Source organism: Paroedura picta, chromosome 3 (genome assembly GCF_049243985.1).
Source record: "Paroedura picta isolate Pp20150507F chromosome 3, Ppicta_v3.0, whole genome shotgun sequence".
Classification (NCBI taxonomy): domain Eukaryota; kingdom Metazoa; phylum Chordata; class Lepidosauria; order Squamata; family Gekkonidae; genus Paroedura; species Paroedura picta.
The window spans coordinates 56569213-56575976 of record NC_135371.1 but is presented as its reverse complement, the minus strand read 5'-3'; positions in this window follow the sequence as shown (position 1 = coordinate 56575976).

Genomic DNA, 6764 nt, shown 5'->3' with positions numbered 1-6764 from the left:
AAGCTCTCGCCTTGAATAAATCTTTGTTGGTCTTTAAAGTGCTACTGGACTCTGATTTTATAGTGGTATTAAGAGAGCAGTTTTATAGGACAACATACAACTACTGCCACCAGATTTATTTCAAGCACGTTTATGCCCCTTTTCCATCAAGCTTAAGATTCCCAAACATCTCCTGGGCTTGTTACTGCCAGCGTAGCTCAGAAAGGAACTGTACTTTTGGGGGCGGGAGGGGGGGCGACAGCCTTGAGCAACCTTGCAACATAATCTGGAAGTAAATAAAAATTTGGCAACGGCTGCTCCTTTCTTCAACTAGAAATCCGTTGTCAATTATTTATTTATTACATTATAGTAATCATTAGTCTTGGAGATCCCACAGAACTCTTTGTGGGTATTGGGATAAGCACGTGGCAATAACATCATCATAACAAATATACAAATGTTTAAGAAATATATGAGTTGTCAATATATATGTTTGTATATTTACATTACTAACTGCTAAAATAAATGTGGTGAGTGAACTTTCAGTATACATTCATTTAATGTTGGATGTTTGAACATTCTAGTCCACAAAGCCCCTGCTGACATAAAACTAATTTATTGGGGTGGTATCAGTCAGAGCCCCCTTCCATGATCGCTGCCTTGCCGTGGCAAGGGGGCTTGCGTAGCTCAGTGACGCTATGAGCTATGTCGTGCAGGGCCACCCAAGATGGACAGATCATAGCAGAGACAAAAGGTGATCCACTGGAGAAGGAAATGGCAAGCCACTCCAGTATCTTTGCCATGAAAACCCAATGGACAAGTTGAAAAGGCAAAACGATATGACGCCGGAAGATGAGCCCCTCAGGTCGGAAGGTATCCAATATGCTACTGGGGATGAGCAGACGGCTAGTACAAGTAGCGCCAGAATGAATGAAGCGACTGGGCCAAAGCCGAAAGGACGCTCAGTTGTGGAAGTAACTGGTGGCGAAAAGACAGTCCGATGCTGTAAAAATTTTTATTCCATAGGAACCTGGAACGTCAGATCCATGAATCAAGGCAAGCTGGACGTGGTTAAACAAGAGATGACAAGACTGAACATCGACATTTTAGGAATCAGTGAACTAAAATGGACAGGAATGGGTGAATTTAATTCAGATGACCATCAGGTATACTACTGTGGGCAAGAATCTCGCCGAAGAAATGGAGTAGCCTTCATAATCAATAAGAGAGTAGGAAAAGCAGTCTTGGTATTTGTTGTTATGTGCGAAGTCGTGTCCGACCCATCGCGACCCCATGGACAATGATCCTCCAGGCCTTCCTGTTCTCTACCATTCCCCGGAGTCCATTTAAGTTTGCACCTATTGCTTCAGTGACTCCATCCAGCCACCTCATTCTCTGTCGTCCCCTTCTTCTTTTGCCCTCGATCGCTCCCAGCATTAGGCTCTTCTCCAGGGAGTCCTTCCTTCTCATGAGGTGGCCAAAGTATTTCAGTTTCATCTTCAGGATCTGGCCTTCTAAAGAGCAGTCAGGGCTGATCTCCTCTAGGACTGACCGGTTTGTTCGCTTTGCAGTCCAAGGGACTCGCAAGAGTCTTCTCCAGCACCAGAGTTCAAAAGCCTCAATTCTTTGACGCTCGGCCTTCCTTATGGTCCAACTTTCGCAGCCATACATTGCAACTGGGAAGACCATAGCCTTGACTAAACGCACTTTTGTTGGCCGGGTGATGTCTGTGCTTTTTAGGATGCTGTCTTGGTATACACTCCCCAAAATGACAGAATGATCTCAGTTAGAATCCAAAGCAAACCATTCAACATCACAGTAATCCAGGTCATCTTGGTGTAGTGGTTAGGAGTGCAGACTTCTAATCTGGCATGCCAGGTTCGAATCTGCGCTCCCCCACATGCAACCAGCTGGGTGACCTTGGGCTCGCCACGGCACTGATAAAACTGTTCTGACCAGGCAATGATATCAGAGCTCTCTCAGCCTCACCCACCCCACAGGGTGTCTGTTGTGGGGAGAGGAATGGGAAGGCGACTGTAAGACGCTTTGAGCCTCCTTCGGGTAGGGAAAAGCGGCATATAAAGCGGTTCTTCTTCTTCTTCTTCTTCTTCTTCTTCTTCTTCTTCTTCTTCTTCTTCTATGCCCCCAACCACTGCTGCTGAAGAGGATGAAGTTGACCAGTTCTATGAAGCCCTACAACACCTTCTAGAAGCAATGCCAAAAAATGAGGTGCTTATCATCATGGGGGATTGGAATGCTAAAGATAACCGGGATAACAGGCAAGTTTGGCATTGGAATACAAAATAAAGCAGGGCACAGGCTGGTAGAATTTTGTCAAGAGAATACAATGGTCATAGCAAACACTCTTTTCCAGCAAACCAAGAGACTCTACACATGGACATCACCAGATGGTCAACACAGAAATCAGATTGACTATGTGCTCTGCAGCCAAAGATGGAGAAGTTCTATACAGTCAGTAAAAACAAGACCAGGAGCTGATTGTGGTGACAGCATTCCAGTTGAACTATTCAAAATTTTAAAAGACAATTCAATATGCCAGCAAATTTGGAAAACTCAACAATGGCCACAGGATTGGAAAAGGTCAGTTTACATTCCATCTAGACAGCACCCTAAAAAGCAGTGATATCACCCTGCTAACAAAAGTGCGTTTAGTCAAGGCTATGGTATTCCCAGTTGCAATGTATGGCTGCGAAAGTTGGACCATAAGGAAGGCCGAGCGTCAAAGAATTGAGGCTTTTGAACTCTGGTGCTGGAGAAGACTGTTGTGAGTCACTTGGACTGCAAGGCGAACAAACCGGTCAGTCCTAGAGGAGATCAGCCCTGACTGCTCCTTAGAAGGCCAGATCCTGAAGATGAAACTCAAATACTTTGGCCACCTCATGAGAAGGAAGGACTCCCTGGAGACGAGCCTAATCACAAGTAATTTTAAATTAAAATATGCTGGGAGCGATAAAGGGTAAAAGAAGAAGGGGACGACAGAGAATGAGGTGGCTGGATGGAGTCACTGAAGCAGTAGGTGCAAACTTAAATGGACTCCGGGGAACGGTAGAGGATAGGAAGGCCTGGAGGATCATTGTCCATGGGGTCGCGATGGGTTGGACACGACTTCGCACCTAACAACAACAGTCAGAGGCTGCAATCTATATATTCTTGTCTGAGAGTAAATTCTATTGAACTCAATTGCTGTTTCCACACTGGGAACTTTGCTGCCCCGGCTACCGTAGAGGAGCACAAATCCAGGGTTCACTGGACCAAATGTTCCCCTGTGCAGGAGCAGGAAGAGGCGGGGCAACCTACAGCCCAGAGCAAAGCCTCCAGTGAGGAATCAGTCAATGAGACTTATTTCTGATTAGACATTCTGAAGATTGTTATCTTGCTATCGGTAATTGGTTTGTGGGGTGAGAGAAGAGGAATGGAATTTATGCCTGTGTATTTTTCTCTTGGTGAAACTGCCTCATGAAATGATCCCTTTTCTGCCTCTGCAGCAAGCCAGGAACCTGAGTGAAATCAGTGACAGTGGCGGCTACAGGTTGGAAGGAGATGCATCCAGTCAGTGATGCCAGACCTAGAAAGCCAGGACCCACCTGGAGGGGATGCAAGGGTCAATTCACATGTCACATTGTCCCAGGATTTAGAGGGAAATCACAAGTAATTTTAAATTAAAATATTTATGTCCTATCTTTTCTCATAGCTCAAGACAGCATACAAGTCACGATTAAAAATTACAAGTAAAATCAATAGAATAAAATCCCATGTCTTAGTTTTTTACAAGGGAAATGAGTACGGAATTGGTATTTTTTTCCTCTGGAATAAGGGGTGCACTTCTAAACAGTGTTACACCCCTCTAAATCCATGGAAGTTAATGGTTTTAGAATGTTTTACCTCTCATTAAGATTATAGAGTTAGTCAAGACCACAGAATACCTCTTTACTAACTTTAACAAGCGTTCTGGACAAAGCACATCCATCTGGACAAAGCACATCTTTGGGCTGATCCTGAGTTGAGCAGGGGGCTGGATTAGATGGCCTGTATGGACCCTTCCAACCCTATAATTCTATGATTACTCTTCCAATATAAAAAGGTGGACTGAGCATGGCAAATGATGCTTGCTTTTCCACTTTAAAAAAAGAAAATAGAAGTCCATTGTATGTTCTGTACGTTCCAATGAGACCCACTATTGCTTTCCTTAGTATGTTTTCTTTGTTCTTTCATTTTAACTTTTTTGTTGTTTTTTCTGGTCCACCCAATTTTTTCCCTCCTCCTTCCTCTGATAGCCCATTTTTATACTTTGGCAAAACAATGACAAGCTGGCTAGGTTTAAGCTAGTTCCCATATGCTGGTGCGCAAACAATTTACTGCTAGAGGAAGCACTATTATTATGTATATAAAACTGTGCATGAAGAAGACTTGCACATCTCAGAAAGAGGCAGAAAAAAGGCACATAGTGAAGCCACCCTGAGAAGAGCAATTTTGGCTGAAAAGTAGGATAAAAATAAAGAAATAAATGGCAAATTCTAAATAAAGGTTTGTTTATTTACCAAGCATACTATCTTGCTTTCTAGTTTTATTCATAAAGTGATATATATGTATACACACACACACCCCAAGAGGTCCAGGTAAATCAACAGGGATACACTGTCCTGTCCATCTCCTGACACACAATCATTCTGATTGTTTTAAAACCACTCACATCATAACTCCACAGTGGTTTCATTATGTACAACTGCTTGTAGGAAAAGCAAGAAAAAACAGACCTTCTATCTAGCTGTGGGAGGCAATCTTAAGGTCTATTCACAAGTTAGTTCCACTCTTTCCTTAACTTGCCCTAGACCATTTGGGTTTTCATGGGGTTAGCTAGAAGTTAACAATGAAGAAATAAAAATTGTTCAAGATTTTCTATTCTTTGGATTCATCATCAATCAAAGGGAGACTGAAACCATGAATGATTAAAACCTGGAGTTTGCTGCTAGAGGATGTAGTCATGGCCAGAGGAATAAACAGATTCATAGAAGATAAGTCTATCAATGACTACTAACCATGGTGATTGAGGGGAACTTCCACATTCAGAAGCACTAAGCTTTTGAATCCTAGAGCCAGGAGGCAACATCAGGGGAAGGCCTTGGTCTCTGTGCCTGTTGTTGGCCATCAAGAGGAACCAGCTGGCCACTTAGTAAGACATGTGATGGATTGATCCAGCAGGACTCTTCTTATGTTCTTAAACCAGGAGGAGGAGATTCTTAAGTGGAAGGATGGGCTACTGGAGACCAAGAACAAGTTAATTTATGCCATAGTCTTCCCCAGTACTGTGTATGGCTGTGAAAGTTGGACAGTGAAGGAAGCTGACAGGAAGAAAGTTGATTCCTTTGAAATGTGGTATTGGAGGAGAGTTTTACAGATACCACCTACCTTACAGGGGAAAGGGAAGGGAAGGCGATTGTAAGCTACTTTGAGACTCCTTGAGGTAGAGAAAAGTGCCATATAAGAACCAACTCTTCTTCTACCATGCCAAAAGACAAGTGAGTTCTGGATCAAATCAAGCCTGAACTTTCCTTAGAGCTAAAATAACTAAAGTGAGACTATTGTACTTTGGGTACATTATGAAAAGACAAGAGTCACTGTAAAATACAATAATAGATTGACTCAAGGCAGCCACAACACTTTATTTGCAAGATCCGAGCAAAGCTGTTAACAGTAGGATATTTGGGAGGACATTAATGATAAATAAATAATTTATAGAATAACCATAACTTGGAAGCAATTTGATGGCCCTTAAAGCACTCACACACAGTTAGAGGCTCTTGCTGTCTCATGTGCTCCCAGCTAATGCCCTGGCAAACCTCCTGTCCTCGCTGTTCTGCTCAGCTACTGCCTTCTCTGTAGGTATCTTGCCCATCCTCAAGGAGTTGCTGTTTTGGGCCCAATAGGTGGAAACTGTACCCCACTACTGCAGAACTCTTACAAACCATCAGTTGAAGTGAGAGGACTGGCAAGCAGATAGGATGAGAGAAAAATTACAATGGCTGAATATCCCACCAGTGTGCGGATCCTACAAGACAGTTCTGATCTCGTTACTGTGATACACCTTTAGTAATATATAAGACATAGGACAAAGTAAAGAAATTGCAGTTAGAGACAGGCACACTAGATAAAGACACTAATTTTTTTCTATCACCCCCACCCCTACTGGCCAAGTATACAACAAATCAACAATAAAGTAGCCCTTGTTTTTGCTGCTACAGATTGAGGCTGCAATCATATCCACATTGGAGCAAGTCACTTTTGAGAACCTTCTGAGGAAACGCAAATAGGAATGGGTGGCCACTGGACAGCTATGCTAACACATATTAGAAATATTATATCCCAACAGCTATTCCTGACACTGCATTTATAAAGTCTCAGATTGGTGATGATTATGGCTTTTCCCCCTTCCCAAATTTACATAATCTTTCCTCCAGTTCCGTTTAAACTGAATTTCTGAGATTCAGCACTATTTCCTGTATCTATCCAACAACACTTTCACAATTCTAATATAGGCAAGAAGGGAACTTTTGACTCTCTAAAACAAATGCATCAAAGCTCTCAGGTACTACTGGACTGGGTAGCAAATGGGACAGGGTAAAAGCCAGAATGGCTCACAACAGGCCAGAATGGGCATTAAAGAAACAAGAGCACCCAGCCTCACCAGGGCCAGGATTTGGGGGACAGCCCTTCAGTGGCTATGCTCCTTTCTCCAGAATCAGACACAGAGGGTGGCTGTAGGGGAG